This window comes from Podarcis bocagei, assembly GCF_964188305.1.
Source record: "Podarcis bocagei genome assembly, chromosome: 8".
Lineage (NCBI taxonomy): Eukaryota > Metazoa > Chordata > Lepidosauria > Squamata > Lacertidae > Podarcis > Podarcis bocagei.
In genome coordinates, this window is record NC_138133.1 from 6,870,414 (window position 1) to 6,888,384 (window position 17,971).

The 17,971-nt window shown below is 43.5% G+C and overlaps 1 protein-coding gene and 1 long non-coding RNA gene across 4 annotated transcripts in view; both read left to right on the forward strand.

The window, feature by feature from the left end:
* Positions 1-17,971, forward strand: part of PCDH1 (protocadherin 1) — an 88,690-nt gene that overhangs the window by 43,099 nt on the left and 27,620 nt on the right. The gene's annotated exons all lie outside the window — the stretch shown is intronic.
* LOC308594061 lies at positions 10,597-16,215 on the forward strand. Its single transcript, XR_014011279.1, has 2 exons — positions 10,597-10,991; positions 13,304-16,215. It is a non-coding gene; the product is annotated as an uncharacterized lncRNA (long non-coding RNA).

Sequence of the window (17,971 nt, forward strand, 5' to 3'; positions counted from 1 at the left end):
GTTTCCGAGCACAATTCAAAGTGCTGGTGTTGACCTTTAAAGCCCTAAACGGCCTCGGCCCAGTATACCTGAAGGAGCGTCTCCACCCCCATCGTTCTGCCCGGACGCTGAGGTCCAGCGCCGAGGGCCTTCTGGCGGTTCCCTCATTGCGAGAAGCAAAGCTACAGGGAACCAGGCAGAGGGCCTTTTCGGTAGTGGCGCCCGCCCTGTGGAACGCCCTCCCATCAGATGTCAAAACGATAAACAACTACCTGACATTCAGAAGACATCTTAAGGCAGCCCTGTTCAGGGAAGTTTTTAATGTATGATATTTTAGTGTTTTTTTGGTTTCTATGGAAGCCGCCCAGAGTGGCTGGGGAAACCCAGCCAGATGGGCGGGGTACAAATAAATTATTATTATTATTATTATTATTATTATTATTATTATTATTATTATTATTCCATTGGTTCCCTGTACAGCCATTCTGCTGATGGCTTGGAACCTGCAAGTGGATTGTGTCTGACCTAGGGGGAGTCATACCAATAGCAGCAGTACTATTTTCTTTCATGGCTTTTTGAGTGTGTGCACGTGAATTTCGCTTTAAGGAGAAGGAAAAAGGCAGAGAGAGATGGTTAATAATAATAATTATAATTATAATTCTTGTACTCCACCCAACTGACCGGGTTGCTGCAGCCACTCTGGGTGCCTTCCAACAAAGTATAAAGGAACACATCAAACATTAAAAGCTTTCCGATAGCAATCTAGATCCTAGTTTTGCTCATCTTGGGGAGCAGGCAAGGATCTAAGAGGAGCCATGGTCTAGTGGGTATCCTCAGGGTCTGGGGTCCCAGTCTCAGGTGATATGATGAGTGCAGCACTGCTCAGACAAGCCAAAGTCAAGCACAGAGAATCCATCTAGGTCCAAAATACAACCCAGAGGTGTGAGGTGGGGCAACAGCTCAAGGTCATTATCAGAGGGACTTCAGGCAAGATACAAGGAGGGGTAACTGGACCAAGGAGTCACCAGCTTGAGTTATTTCCAGCAACTGGAAGGCTCAAGAGGGAGACCTCCTTTAATCTGCCCTTCCAGATCACACCATTGCAGCTAGTAATGAAGGCATTTCCGAGATTGCTTACTCATGAGGCCAGGCGACAACTCTGGGATTGTAGAAACATGCTGTGTCATTGCTGTCTGGCCTGGACCTTGATCTTTTGGTGCCAGCACTCACAAGGACCTCCTCTTCTGACAACGCCAAGGACTCTTCAGTGGGTCTTCTCAGCACTGATTCCAAGGGGCCCTGCCAGCTCCTTAACCAGTGCTGTTTCTGGTTTGTCTCTGAGGACAAATGTCTGGTACCAGGTCAGATAAAGGCATGGCAGCAAGTCACTGAAGCCCTTCACATAACTGGTGGAAATCTTAGCTGTCCATGAGGTTCTGAGGCTTCAGCAAGATGGTCTTTGAGGCCATAAGCAGAATAAACTTGTTGCTTCATCTGAAACAGGTTCATACCCTTAAATATTACTATGAGCCCTTAAGCCATCTCTCTCTGAGCACATCACATACTGAAAAATTTAAAAAAAAAATGAGGGGAGAACATAAATCAGATTCTTTTTGTGCTATTTGGTCTAAATCATTGATATACGTCAATACAGCAGAGACGGAACATGGACCCTCAACGGTCCAATTAAGTTTGTGGAGAGGATATATTTTAGAAGATTATGGTAGAATACTTTTTTCATGCCTTGGATTGTGACTATAAAAGTTGCATCACATGAATTAATGTAGGGTACTTTAATTAATTAATGTAGGGTACAGAGCCTAGGGCTTGCTGATCAGAAGTTCAACGGTTCAAATCCCCGCAACGGAGTGAGCTCCTGTTGCTTGGTCCCTGCTCCTGCCAACCTAGCAGTTCGAAAGCACGTCAAGTTCAAGTAGATAAATAGGTACCACTCCAGCGGGAAGGTAAATGGCATTTCCGTGCGCTGCTCTGATTCACCAGAAGTGTCTTAGTCATGCTGGCCACATGACCCGGAAGCTGTCTGCAGACAAACACCGGCTACTTCGGCCAGTAAAGCGAGATGAGCACCACAACCCCAGAGTCGTCCGCAACTGGACTTAACGGTCAGGGGTCCCTTTACCTTTACTGTTATTATCTTCTATTACCTTCCCCTCCATTTTATCTACTCTAGTCACTTGGCCCCTCTTTCCTTGTGTATCCGTATGTTTTGTGTTGTTTGTAGTTTGTCTATATTTTAAAAATTAATAAAGATTATTTTATAAAATAAGATGGCACAGGTTATGGCTTCAAATGCATAGAGTGTGCCCATGATGGACGGTGAACTGTTCCAATGGTGTGTGTAGCTTTGGTGAGATTCTTTTTCATTAGATTGTAAAGACTTTTTTTCCAAGGCGTGTTAAAATAATTCAGTAGTGGAAATTGCTGTGACCTGCAGTGCAGTCCTATGCAGAAGTAACTTTCCTTGAGTTCAGTTGGGCTTGCTGTCGGGGTCTAACTGCACACAAACTTTAGTTGGAAAGGTAGGGTCTCCTCTCTTACCTGCTATCTCCATCTTGTGGCAGGTTGCTGTCAGTAATATGGAAATTGGTTCCAGCTTGTCAACCGCAGTTTGTTATAAAATTGCACTGTCCACTAAAATGAGGCTTTCTGCTTCAGGTCTGTCCATCTTCTTTTGCTAAATTGTATTTTCAGGATAGAGGCTGCTTGAATTTTGATTTATTTGTTTGCAACGTTTATATGCCAACCAAATAACAAGAGTTCCCCAGGTGACTTACAATAAAGGTAAAACATTGCCTATGAAATTAAAACCGCAATATCTAAACACAGCATAAAAACAGAAGCAATATAATGAAAGCCACAGCAGCACCCAAAATGTCACAGTTCTTTAAAATCCAGGAATACCAAATCTATAAATCAAAAAATGTTTCACGATAAAAACCCTGGGAGTCCCGCTGATTACCCCTGATCTGTTGCTGCTAAGTCAACAGCCACCGCTGCCCCCTGCCCTGGTTTGTGCGTTGGTGTGGATTGCCCACCCCCATCACCAGACCTCTCCTTGTGTCAGCAGCTCTTTATCATCTCATCTGCTGCTGCTCCTTCCCACTGTTGCTCGTCCACAGTCTCCATCACCACCTCTCTTCTTTGCAGTGCTCATAACTCACTTGGAGGTAACCACTCAGTCACTGGGCATTTAGCCAAAGATTCTCAAAATACAAGAACCTTCACATGGGCAGGATAGGGGAAGAGACGATACTCAACCTTAGTCACTACCTCCTGCATCGTTTTTCTTAGGTGTCAGTGGCCATAGGTGCGTCAGCTGTCCCTGATCCCTGCTCTAGTGTGTCCTCTTGCAAAAGAAACTCCATTTCACTACACACCTTCAGGAGCAAGAAAGCCCTCCCACCATACTCTGGGGAGGGGATGCATGGCCAGTGATCCCCTTGTTACTGATTAAGACAACAACAATAAGTGAGGGCAAAGGTAAAGGTAAAGGGACCCCTGACTGTTAGGTCCAGTCGCGAACGACTCTGGGGTTGTGGCGCTCATCTCGCTTTACTGGCCGACTGACTAAGCTGCTTCTGGCAAAGCCAGAGCAGTGCACGGAAACAACATTTACCTTCCCGCCAGAGTGGTACCTATTTATCTACTTGCACTTTGACGTGCTTTCAAACTGCTAGGTGGGCAGGAGCAGGGACCGAGCAACGGGAGCTCACCCCATTGCGGGGATTCGAACCGCTGACCTTCTGATCGGCAAGCCCTAGGCTCTGTGGTTTAACCCACAGCGCCACCCACATCCCGAAGTGAGGACAAAACCAACTAGCAATTCCCGCAGTCATGTTCTTGCTTGAGGCTTTGTGCCACACCTGGACTCACTACCATGCTCTCCAGGTTAGTGTTGCACATATCTTCCTATATACATAAAAATGCAAGGCTGCTATGATTTGTAGTGCTGCATCACAATCCTGGATTTCCTTGAAGTCGGAGCACAGCCCCCACTGAAGAAAATGCATGAATTCAGAGTCGGGTCAGGGAGCAAAGAGAAGGCAGGCTGTACATCACCAGCAGCCACCATGGACAGGGAAAGTGGTGGTGTAAAACAGCAGGAGACATTTGAGTAAAACGGGTGGAGGGAACTGAGAATAAAATGGCAGTTTTACACCATGACAGAGGTCTTGAGTAAAGTTCCGCATCTTTTATCTCTCACATGAGGAAGCTGAGGTATACAAGAGGGAAAAGTTTGAGAATAAAAAGAGAGACACTGAAAAAGAAGTGGCTGTTTTAAATAAGGGCAGAAGTTTGAGTAAAGCAGCGGTAGAGCAACACTAAGGGAAAAAATTGTTTTAAACTACAGATATTTGAGTAAAGCAGGAGTGCAGTTTTAAACAACAGCAGAGGTTTGAATGAAACCGGAATGGAAACGAAATGGAAGAGATTTTAAACGGTGGCAGAGGTTAAAATAGTGTTGAGTAGGGGTGACAATGAAGGAAGGAAAGTGGCAATTTAAAACAGGGATTGAGTACAGCAGGAAGGAAGTTAGGGAAAGCCTCGGCTTTGTTAGCTTCTGCATTGTAGCTTCTCTTGCTATTTCTCCTTCTTCAAACTGCTTTGTTTCCTTGCTTTTAGAAAAACAAGCCCTCTGTGTTATTCCACCCTGCTTCACTCAAACCTCTGCCATTTTTTGAATGCGGCAAGAAGGGAGGACACTCAAAGGGGCGGGGTGGCTGTTTTACACCTCTCCTTCCATTCCTCAGTTGTCTCAGGTGAGAGAGAGAAAGGATGCAAAGAGCCCTCAAATATTCTAGGAGGCAGGGCAGCCCGGTGATAAATGGCTCCAGTCATCAACCTTGCTACTGCATTCTCTAAACGTATTATGAGTCATCTCAGAAATATTTTACAATAAAACCAGCCTATTATTATTATTACAGAGATTATATATATTATTTCAGAGTACCTGATATTTATTCACAAATATTTGTTGTACATCATCAGAATTAACACAAAGGATTGACTATTCAACTCTTGGTACTACTCTATATAGTGATCACAGTCCAATTAGTTTTACTATTAACTAAACAATATAATGCAAATATTAATTTGTTCTTAATACAGAATAAGTCTTTTGTTAAAACTTTTTCAGAGGAACTTAAAATTTAGCTTGATAGTAATGATACCCCAAAGATTACTGATTCTATATTATGGGAATCTGCTACGGCCTTTGGGGGGGTTAAAAAAGGTGCATCTAAGGGGGGAAAGGATGCAAGGAAATGATTAATGAAAAATTATTAGAAGCTAAAAGGCTATTATAGTGAAAGTACAGTTTGGTTTAGCAAGAAAACATGTTTTTTTAAAAATAAAGGTAACAGATGATAAATTACATATTATTTAAGAAAGAAGTTTAGAAAGGAAGTTATTCCACTTAATAGGAAGGATGATAATCAATATGTTCTTAATGAGCAAGAACTAAAGGAAGGGTTTAAGAAATATTATATCAAGTTATGTCTTCCAAAAATCCACAAATACAAGAAAAAACAAAAGTTTTTTCCTAATATAAGACTGTGAAACCTAACAGGTGTAGAAAAAGAATATTTGCATGCTCCAATTCAAGAAAAAGAAGTAAGGAAAATGATAGCAAAAGCTAAAGTTCAAATATCGTCCAGACCTGATGGATTTTCATTTGAGTTCTACATAGCACTTGCCTGCATTGCAGGGAGTTGGGCTAGATAACCATTGGGATATCTTCCAACTATACAATTGTATGTTATACAGGAAACTCCCCACTCACACAGAAGTGCATTCATGACCAGCCCCACCCCCTTGCAGTGCTGAAAATGGCACATGCATGCTGATCGCATGGACATGGGGCGATGCCTGTAATTCCATGTTGAAGGAAGGTAAAATCCTACAAAAATTGAATGAGGATTGTCATGATTTTTCCCAAACCAGAAAAGAATTTATTGCTACCCATACAGCATAATCCAGTATCATTATTAAATTCTGATTAAAAATATTTCCATCAACATTGGCAAGGAGCTTTGATGTGGTAATGCATAAATAAATTTATACAGAACAGTAGGTTTTTCTTCAAAGGAGAATGGCATATAATATCCTTGAAATGATAAATATAATAATTTCATCAATGGGGGAATCATTTATCACTTTTGTCGACACTAAAAAGCTTTTGATAGGGTTGAATGGTCCTATCTTTTATATGTGCTGAAAAAAGTTGTCTTCGGAGCAAGTTTTATAAAATAGATTCTGTTTACTCCAAGCAAGAGTTTTAGTGAAAGGAAGCTTATCTACAAAATTTAATCTGCAGAGAGGGCAACATCAAGGTAATAACTTGGCAACGATTAAATATCAGTTTTATATGGGCTGAAAAACAAAAACACCACAAGTTAAAGCTAAAATAACGTACACCAACAAAAATAAGGGAGGGTTGTCATCTCCTGATTTAATAAATGAATTTCAGGCAAATAATTTGAATTACCAAATGGTATTATCAACCAGGACAAGGAGAAATAGAAGCAGTAGAGGAATGTTTTGTAACAATCCCATCAAATGTATTATTATGGATGGACCCAAAAGACAGAATATTGGAGAAGGGTTGTTTCTCCAGCACTTTGCACTATATGGGATAAATAAAAAGCATACTGTGTCTATTGACATCACTAATTACATCTCTGCTATTTTATCCACCATTCAGTAAAAATGAAACCATGGAGTAGTTTGTTAACTGGCATAAAGGAGGGCTGGAAAATTATGGTTGAACAAACTGGTAATAATCAAATAATGTCTATAGATCAAACGAGGGAAGCTTTGGATAATGTAGAATTCATATTATATTAATATTTTTGAATTAGAGATTCTTAAAATAAATGGCCAAATAAGTTTGAGAAATCAATTTGTCAAAAACCTGGAAAAAAATTGCTCCAAAAATATCAAATTGTTATTCACGTGGGAGATGGAACAAAAATTGACTATGTTACAAAATGGGAGGAAATTACTAAAGTGCTATGTTGTATTTTATTTTATTTTTCTATACATTTTTATTAGTTTTTAACATATTAATTATTATTCATATAACAAAACTTCTCATCTTATACAATAATTTTTGGACTTCCATCAACACCTCTGATGATTTTCCATTCTTATCACTTATTATGCATTTCTTAATTTCATATTTAATTATCTTTAACTAAGAATTCTCCTCATTATCTTTTTTTGCAATATTTCAAATAATTCACCTTACAAAACTTCTTGCAAACCGTGCTGTGTTGTATTTTAATGCCATTTAACAGCAATGCTACATGGGCTAACAGTTCCTCAAGGCTGGATAAATCAATATTGATGTCTGTGAGGGGGGAGACTCTGTTAAACTTTGGATATTGTGGTATTTATACACAACATATGTTGTTGTTGTTGTTGTTGAGTCGTTTAGTCGTTTAGTCGTGTCCGACTCTTTGTGACCCCATGGACCAGAGCATGCCAGGCACCTCTGTCTTCCGCTGCCTCCCGCAGCTTGGTCAAACTCATGCTGGTAGCTTGGAGAACACTGTCCAACCATCTTGTCCTCCGTCATCCCCTTCTCCTTGTGCCCTCCATCTTTCCCAACATCAGGATCTTTTCCAGGGAGTCTTCTCTTCTCATGAGGTGGCCAAAGTATTGGAGCCTCAGCTTCACGATCTGTCCTTCCAGTGAGCACTCAGGGCTGATTTCCTTCAGAATGGAGAGGTTTGATCTTCTTGCAGTTCATGGGACTCTCAAGAGTCTCCTCCAGCACCATAATTCAAAAGCATCAGTTCTTCAGCGATCAGCCTTCTTTATGGTCCAGCTCTCACTTCCATACATCACTACTGCGAAAACCATAGCTTTAACTATACGGACCTTTGTTGGCAATACACAACATATACAAAGTGGGAAATGATGAGTGCTGGAAATGGATGGATGTGGAATGGATAGAGCAGATTTTATCCACTGCTGGTGGAACTGTCCTGAGGCTAAAAAAAGTAATGACATGAAATGGTATCTGATATAAGCTAAAAGGGGATTAAAACAGATGTGAATTTTCTACATGTCTGGATAAGTTTGCCTAAACAAAAACATTTTAAACAGGCACCAAAAAAAGTACAGCAAAGGTGTCTTCCAGATATCAATAGGCAGGGGGGTTCCAAAGTGTAGGTGCTGCCACACTAGAATAATGTTTTCTAGAGCAGAATGAATATTATGTGGCACCTGTAACTGTGCACAGTTCCGCAGATCAAAAAAGTTGGACCTAATTTTTTTTAAAATATAACTATTCTCATAGGTACCCACTCTGTGATACTGTGATGTCAAAAGTTTTTTTGGGGGGGATCCAAGGTCCCCCAAATTTGACCATTAAATTCCTTTTTAAAAAAATTAAATTACTGACTGCTCCCTCCCAGAATTCAACCCTTCCCTTACAAGTTGCCCCTCAAAACTCACCTTTTGCAGGGAGCCTCTGGAACAGCCAGCACCCTGTTGTAACTAAGCCAAAATTCATGTAATTGCAATGATCACATACTCTTCCCCTTTTGCCCTGTCTCCATTCTCCGCTTCCGCTGTTGTTTCACTTGTATTTATTTTAAAACTGTAAGCTCCTGTGATAGGAACCTATCAAACACAATGCAGAACACAATGTAGATAGCATTTGTTGTTGTTGTTGTTGTTTAGTCGTTTAGTCGTGTCGGACTCTTTGTGACCCCATGGACCAGAGCACGCCAGGCACTTCTGTCTTCCACCGCCTCCCACAGTTTGGTCAGACTCATGCTGGTAGCTTCGAGAACACTATCCAACCATCTCGTCCTCTGTCGTCCCCTTCTCCCTGTGCCCTCCATCTTCCCGACATCAGGGTCTTTTCCAGGGAGTCTTCTCTTCTCATGAGGTGGCCAAAGTCTTGGAGCCTCGGCTTCAGGATCTGTCCTTCCAGTCAGCACTCAGGGCTGATTTCCTTAAGAATGGATAGTTTTGATCTTCTTGCAGTCCATGGGACTCTCAAGAGTCTCCTCCAGCACCATAATTCAAAAGCATCAATTCTTCAACGATCAGCCTTCTTTATGGTCCAGCTCTCACTTCCATACATCACTACTGGGAAAACCATAGCTTTTACTATACAGACCTTTGTTGGCAAGGTGATGTCTCTGCTTTTTAAGATGCTGTCTAGGTTTGTCATAGATTGCATATCATTATCATTAGATAGCATATCATTAGATAGCATATTATTATTATTATTATCAACAATGATGATGATGATGATGATGATAATAATAATAATAATAATCAACACAACTTTATTATTGTTATTATTCTAATAATAACAACTGTTGTTGTTGTTGTGTGCCATGACAGTGCCGTCTGAAGTGTTTGACTCTGATGAAAGCTACATCAGTGGCTCCACCCTTTGCACCACTTTCCAATCTGTACAGAAGTACTTCTGTGTATAAAAGCCCCGGCTTCTTGTAACCCCAACCCCAACCCTCTCTCTCCCTCTCTCTCTCTCTCTCTCTCTGCTGTGCAGGGATGCCAGTAGCTCTGATTGATATTCCCGGCACTGTAGCTCATGCCTCGCACATTCAGCTGCATTGCTGTTTGCTTATTAGAACTTGTGAGCCCTTTGGAGCAAGTCATTATCTACTACCTCCTGGTATCAAGCCAAGGACCTTTTGTGACCTCATCTCGCAGCATTTGGAGACTTCTGTGTATTGGGCAGAACAGACACAGGAAAGGGAGGCTGGGGTGTGGAGTATTAAATGGTGAGAGTTTATAAGGCTCTTTCTGTTGACCTGTTTTCCTAAATTTTCAATTGCAACCAGTTATTGCATACCGATAGTGCTGCATGCATGCCATTTATTCGTGATTTGTAATTATTGTCATAATCCTATGGCAGTGCAGGAAAACCGTGGGTGCATAATTCATAATCCAGGTTCATAATTCATCTCCCAGTCATTCTTTTGCTCCTTGCCCTTCAACGCCTCTCTGTTGTCTGGCTGCAGCGGTAGAAATAAAGGAACCTTAAATTGCCTCTTTAATCTGCTTCCTGTTCTGATGCGAGAAGCAGCAGTTGGTGAGGAGACTTGGCGGAGGGAAGGGAGGTTATGTAAGTCTCCATACACACCCATTGCCAACTTTCTTCCTTCTTAATTTGGGGTCTGGCTACCCACTCCTTACAAAAGTTGTATAAAGAGGCGCCACCTTCTTTTCCTAAGACCCTCATGGGAACATGCACAGGAACTTAAAGCAGTCTCACTCTCCCTTTGAACATTCATGGCTCCCCCCAAAGAATTCTGGGAACTGCAGTTTGTTAAGGGTGCTGAGAGCTGTTAGGAGACTCCTCTTCCCATCTCAAGGCTACAATTCCCAGAGTTCATTGGGAAGAGAGATTGATTGTTAAACCACTCTGGGAATCACAGCTCTGTTGGAGGGAATAAGGGTGCACACGCAAGCCCTGCTATCCAAACACAAGGCGTTTTCAGGAAATTGTTCATTGGGTGAACGTTTCACATAACGAGCTAACGATTTCCATTGCTTACTATAGGGAAATTTCTAATGCATTCTTGAACATGGAGTTTTCACACACACACACACACACACACACACACACACACACACACAAACAACCCTGGAAAACCTCTGAAAGTTTGCAAAAGGAGGGAAAGGGAGACAGCAGAAAAATAAGAGAGCACCTTTTCCTTATTTGCCTGCTTTTTGCAAGTGAAACGGTTGCTGCAGACCAAAACACAAAAAGCAAAGTTTGTTTAAGGCTGTTTATGTGTTAACAATACTACATGTAGGTCTGGCTGTTTGGGTACCTGTGGTGTGTATTGCGAGGTCTGGGCACTAATTCCTCATCTTTGGATAAGTGAATTTTTGTACAATGAGCATTTGGATAGCAGGCGCTGTGAGTATACAGTAAGGGCAAAGGCAGCTGTTGAAATAAAGGGCAGTTGAGAAGGTACTTTTGCCCTAGACCAGGGGTCAGCAACCCGCAGCTCCGGAGCCGCATGTGGCTCTTTTACACCTTTGCCGCGGCTCCGGGGCGGATACTAGCGAGGGGAGGAGGCGCATTGTGCGCCCCAACACTCCCCACTGTGGCGGGCGCTGTACTGGCTGTGACGTCACATGGGGCGGTGCGTGCGTTAGTCACGCACCGTCCCGACGTCACCTTCCCGCCCGCCCGCTACATTGTAAGGGGCATGTACGCTGGTCACTGTTTTGAAGGGGAGTGAAGAACACACACACACAAAAAGGTAACTTGTTAATTTAACGTTTATTTCTATGAGGAGGAGTAATTCTGAGGGGTCAAACAAAGAAATAATTAAAAAAGTGACAAAAAAGTTATTTTTATAATGACGAGTTTTGCGGCTCCCAGTTGTTTTTTCTTCGGAAACGGGTCCAAGTGGCTCTTTTTGTCTTAAAGGTTGCAGACCCCTGCCCTAGACCTTTAAGGAAGTGTCTTTAGAGAAGCTTTGTTTTTTTAAAAAAAAAATTTATTGGTTTTTCCACTTTTATAAAGACAAAACACACACAAAAAAGACACAAGACAAGAACATGTATAAATTCCGAAAAACCTAGTTTCCTAACCCTATTCCCAGACTTCCCCCCACCCCCCCTCGTGCATCCCAATTCCCAAGATTGTGTCAGCAATTTGGTGTTTCTCCTCTTAACCATCTTATTACCTTTTTTATAAACAAAATATAGATTTTTCCTAAGTTGGACTCAAGTTCTCTTCCGTCGATTTCTCATTTTGTCTTAATTAAAAGTCATATTAACTAAACCTAAAGGTCTTGAGTGTTTTTAAGGTTCTCTTCTTCCCTCCCTCCCATCCCCGGTTTTTGTCCCTTCCCAATACATATCCAGAATAGCAGTTCTTAGCCTGGGTTCCTCACGTCCGAGGCTTTCAAGTCTCTTTCAGTCCCTCTCCGCCGGTCTTGTTGGTAGTCCTTTATGTCGGTCATCAAATCTGGAAAGAGTTCTTTCGCCATCAAACCATATTCTCTTCCCACAAGGACATTTGAAAGCCACTGCTGAAAAATTTCCACAAATCCTGCATCTTCAAAGTCAAAGTCAGGATGGAGGCCCCAATCATATTTCTTTGTTTTAAGTTCCTGTGTTCCATAAACTCCCGGGGCCTCCTCCTTCTTCTTCTTCATCTTTCGCAGACTTGTGATAGATGTAATCCAAAAATCTCCTTGCTTGTATTCCACAGATGTCGGCTTTTGGTTATTACTTCCCAGCTTTACTTTCTCTTTTTCTTGTTTAGTCTCCTCCACCTCTTCAGATATCAGTTCCCATTCAGCTGTGGATTCTTTCTCAGTCAGGTCCTCAATACATACAGCAGAGCTGCCTGTTCCAGAAGTCAAGGTCACAAGTTGTTTATTCATAGCTAAGCTCTGCTCTTGTAGAGTTCCCACCAATTGAAACATCCTTTCGATTTCCACTAGTAACTTTCCATCCACAGCCATTGTATCCATTGTAGTTCCACAGAATTCCCCCTAGGGGGAATCTGGTTACTTATTAGTCTTTTCTCCAACAATCCTTTAACTTATTTTTGTTACTTTGTTTCCAACAATTTTGGTTCAATTATAAATCGTCTTAGTCCAGAGGGATCTTAAATAGCAATTTTCCCACTCTAAACTGCCCGCTCGACAGCTTTGACAGCTGTCAAACTCCGCAGCTCTTACACAGGCACAGAGACAGGACGCTCCCGGGCCCGGGAGGGGGGGTTGTTTAAAACAAAAAGAAGGCTTCTCAGTCTCCACTCTCCAACTCAAAATTTGATTTAACTAAATCTTGGAAGTTAGTGTCCTTTTTAACTCACCCCTCCAAGGGTAGGCTCTCCAGCTTAGTACTTTGTCGTTGCTTAGATCGTCTGCAAGGAGGGGGGTGCGGACTTCCTTTTAGCACACCCCCCGGTCGTCTCCAATTCAGGGTAATGTTTTTTAAAATCCAATTCCGTCTTACTCACGGGTTCTTTCTTTTCAGTCCAAATTTCAAGGAAGGAAGTCAGCGCTCTCTGGTCATGGCTCGCGGCTTCACTCCACCGAGGTAGCGATCGACTCTCAGTGCCACGCCACCCTCCGTATCCTCTCCGCAGCCTTTAAAAAGGCTCTTCGTGGATCGGGGGGCGCTTAAGGCACCCGCCGAGTCTTCAGTCCGCAGGCTTCCGCGCCTGCGGTTTTTAAGGGTCCCCGCGTCGCCGGCGCGGCAAAGACCCGTCCTCGGTTGAGCCGATTCCCTCCGCAGCTCGGAGGGAATCCGCCATTTCCGAATCGCGCCAACCCGGAAGTCCCATCGTCTTTAGAGAAGCTTTGGGAGAGCCAGGGAGTCCACTTGACCAGCTGCCCCTTAGATTAATATTTTGAGCACACCTGCCTGCTCTGTTTCCCTGTTGTCAATGGGTAGATAGGGGAGTTCCATTCAGCACATCAAAGCATTGTAAAGGAGAGCAATTCTGTGGAGTTTCCCAAAATTCTCCACAATTTGTAGGGAGAAAATGAAGTAGAACCATTGGCAGGTCTGAGTTGTTTCTGCCTGGGGACAAGTTATCAGGAATCTCAGGGCTTTGGGGGAGATAATTTTGTACTCAGTACTCAAACATAAAACATGCGTACAGTTTTGCTTACTTCAAAATGGATGATACTCGGAACGGAAAAGAAAATGTCTCCAAAATGGTGGTCCTTGGAGGACTGAGCTCTGTGAAAAATGGTGGTAGCCCTACTTGTCTCTGCAAGGCAGACGATTGCCAGCTGCTTCTTTTTCATTGGCTGTGCTCTTGTGAATTTAGCAACAGCCAGATACACACAAAAAGCTAATGAGAACGAAAAGTAAGCTTATCAATGCTGCAGTCCTGTGCACTAATGAATAAAATCTTTTCATCACGGGGGAACTTACTTCTAACTATACATGTAGAAGCTCAGAATGGAAGTTTCTCTAGCCAGGTGATGAATAGCTTCATCTGTTTCATTTCTTAATCTTAGCATTCTGGAGGAGTAGGAGTGCAAGTCAGTAGCAGAGCATCTTCTTTGCATGCAGAAGGTCCTGTCGGGTTAATCCCTGGTATTTCCAGGTAGAGGAAAGGTCCCTGCCTGAATCCGTGGTCAAGTGCTGTGCAGACGGTACTGAGCAAGAGGAACCGAAGGTCTGACTTGGCAGCTTCCTGTCCTGGTTCCCACTGGACGAAGAACTCAAATTATGGGTTCAACAAAACCGTTAATACTGAAATCAGTGCAGTACATAAACAAAGGGAAGTTCAAGACCCTGCAGATGCAATGCATGGCTAAGCAAGCTAAGACGTAGGTCCAACAAGCAACCTCCTCCTCACCTATGATCCCATGATATGGGCACAAACTTAGCCCGGCAAGCAGGACTGTTCCTTAGACTGGAAATGCAAGCGGGCATTCCTTTGAGAAGACTGGGCTCATGCCTGTGCTGTGAATCTTCTGGAGTAGACAGGTTTCTCTTGAGGGGCCAAACCAGAGACAGACTCAGATGCCTTTGGAGGCAGGATTAGCCTCACAAGCAAGATGTCTGGAGTGCACCCTGGCAGCTCCTGAGATGCAGAAGCTGCATGCCTGGGTGATGGGATTGGGCAGAGAGGATCCCGCCAAACTTGCACCTCTCCCTGAATCCTCATCCACAAGCCCCTGGCAGGGTCTGTCCAACCCCACTGAGACCCTCTCCAGGAGCATCCATTGCATCCAGCCAGCCCTGCTACTTGGAACTCATGGCGCTTCCTATGGGCAAAGCAAGAGGACGTGGGGGCACCAACTTTTAGCTCCACCTACCACTCACTGCCATGTCCTCTGCCCCACCAGGCCCAATGCACAGACAGGGTCAAGCAGGAACTGGGAAGAAGCAGCTATTACCATTATTTCAATCATAGTCATTGCCAACATTTCTGGCACAGAGGGGAGTAGATAGCTTTGCAAGCCTCCATGGAGCCCATTGGCCCCACATTGGTGACTTCTAGTATAGAAAGCATTATTAGTGAAAATGCTGGGTAAATCTTTCAAAATAATAATGCTAATTTACATCATTTATGCAGGTTACAGATTCAGCTTTTCTTGTGGCCAATGCAAGTTCCTCTGTGGGGCAGTCTTTTCTTTTTCTTTAAAGGTAATGCAGAGTAAACTCTAGGCTTGCAGGCAAACAGTGTACGCTTAATAATGTAGTTTGCATATAAAGGGCATAATTCTCCTCCTTCTCATCTTACTGCTTCCCCTTGACAAAATGATGAGATGGATAGCCACATAAAAGTGAGTAAGTATTGAGTAGCATCTACCAGCAGGTGTCCCTGTGGCTGCAGCTGAGAAGGAAACAAACTCCGTAAGCGGAACCAGAGCACAGAGCAAGGAAGGTACGCTGCGGGCAGTGGAAGTGATAAGAGCCCAAGCAACTCTTCCCAAGGAACACCCAGAGCTGGCTCAGGTGTTGCTGGTCAGGAAACCAAGTGGTAGTGACATTACTGAATGATAATAAATGTGTTTACTTGCTGTGTTAGATGCACTGTGACTCAGGGATAGAGCAGGCAGAGGTCCCAGCTTCAGTCGCTGGCATCTCTAGGTAAGGCAAGGACAGACTCTAGTTTGAAACCCTGGAAAAGCACTGCCAGTTACTAGCAGCAATAGTGAGTTAGAGGGACCACTGGTCTGACTTGATATAAGGCAGCCTCCTCTGTTCCCAGACTACCAAGAAGTGTGGGTGTTGTTCACACCAAATTTGCAATGTGTTGCAGGAAACCAAATGCCTCATTAAAGAGGGATTTGTTCCCCAAGATGTTCCATATCACGCTGAACAGTAATCAAAAGAGCGTGAAATGTGCTGGCCAGGAAGAGTTTTCTGCCAGCCCACCTCTGCATCAGAATATCAGCTGGTTGGAACAGGCGCCTTTTCAAGCGACAGAAATGGACCACCCTCAGACCTCGATATATTAAGGGGAAAGGAACCACCCTGCTGTTGGCAATCTGGAATCTTTCTGAGACTGCAGTTCTTTAAGATCATCGTTTTGGAAGAGACACACTCCAGTGTGTTGTTTTAAATTCCGCACTTTCTAGAACTCCTAATGAATAATTATTATTATTATTATTATTATTATTATTATTATTATTATTATTATTACAAAGTAAGTTGCAACAAATATTGTGGGATGCATGTATACTCAGAAGAAAATCGCATTGAATTAAATGGAGTAAACAGTCAGATAGTGCCTGGTGTGCTCTGGTCCATGGGGTCATGAAGAGTCGGACACTACTAAACGACTAAACAACAACAACAAACAGTCAGATATGAGGGCAACAATCTGGTTTTCTTTCTAAGTTCAGAGTTCTGAAATTTCTTATTTGAGGAGTGGCAGCAAAGCATTTGCAATCCCTTTTTCGTCAAGCTTGCTGTCATGTGCAATTTGCTGCAGTTTTCAGTTAGTATGATTATGCACATTAATTAAACCATACAAAAAGGATTGAACAGGGATCTTTTTCATATGGATTTAGTTTTTGTGTGAGTTTGGTCTTTCAAGGGGGGTACTATTGCATCCAGAACCAGTTGTAAACCTCCTTCTGGATCTCGGGAACTCACAATCTTGCTCAGATTTAAACTCAGGTTATTCACCCTCACCCACCCCAGAACTGTCTCCAGCCATCGGTTCAGAACTTCAGCAACCCCTTGGATCAGAGGATGACAAAGAGAGGTAGAGTTGTGTGCCACCAGTGTACTAACAGCACTGCAAGCTTCTCAATGGCTTTCCTCTTTGGCTGAAAATCATATAGACTCCCATGGAACTCTGTAAACCCTGGCACCACCCTATTAAGTACGGCCACCTGGGAAGGGCCAAAACTACTGTAAGATGGCGCCCCCTTTAGCCCAACCCCAACTGGTGACCTAGAAGGATACCATGGTAGGTGATATTGAAAGCTGCTATGAGAGGTCCAGAACTAATATGGTAGCACATAACCCATCCATTCACCAGTGAAAGCTACTTTTGTCCCGCAACCAGGCCTGCAACCAGACGGGAATAGATCCAAATAATCACCATCATCCAAGACTGTCTGGAATTAAGAGGTAACCACTCATCCAGCACCTTGCCCTCAAGAGGGAAATTTGAGACCGAGGGGTCCATAAGGAGTCTTATCAGCACCTCCTTGAAGCAGATAGGAACAAACCCTTCCCTCAGGGAGGTATTAAGCTACCTCAGAAGCCTAGACACCCAGTCCTAAAAGGCAAGGGTCAAGTGAGCAGGTGGTAGGCCCAGGGACAGTCCATCCCATTTCACCACCTGAGCTGAAATGGGAAGGAGCCCTCCTGCTGAAACCTCACTTAGCAGGGTTGTGCAGCTTCCAGGTTCCAGTGAGATCTCGCAAGAGGCCTGCAAGATCTCACGGAAACCTGGAAGATGCTGCTTTCCCTTGCTTTTTTGAGCAGTCATGGCAGCAGGGGCAGGCAGAGTGCTCCCCCACCGCAGGAGAAGTGACTACAGTGGCTTCTGGTTAGATATCACAAGAACCCCATGAGATCTCACCAGAAGCCACAACTGTTTATCCTCACTTCTTCACCTGAGGTGGCTGCCTCAGATCACAGGAAGAAAGCAATCTATGAAGAAAGTTTAGTGTTTGACAAGATTAAGGGAGGGAGGAAACTACTGGAAACACTAAAGAGGCTAGAATCATAGAATTGCACCGTTGGAAGGGACCCCAAGGGTCATCTAGTCCAGACCCCTGCAATGCAGGAATCTCAGCTAAAGCATCACTGACAGATGGCCACCCAACCTCTGCTTAAAAACCTCCAAGGAAGGAGAGTCCACAACCTCCCAAGGGAGACTGTTCCACTGTCAAACAGCTCTTACTGTCAGAAAGTTCTTCCTGATGTTTAGTCGGAATCTCCTTTCTTGCAACTTGAAGCCATGGGTTCGAGTCCTGCCCTCCAGAGCAGGAGACAACAAGCTTGCTGCATCTTCCATGCC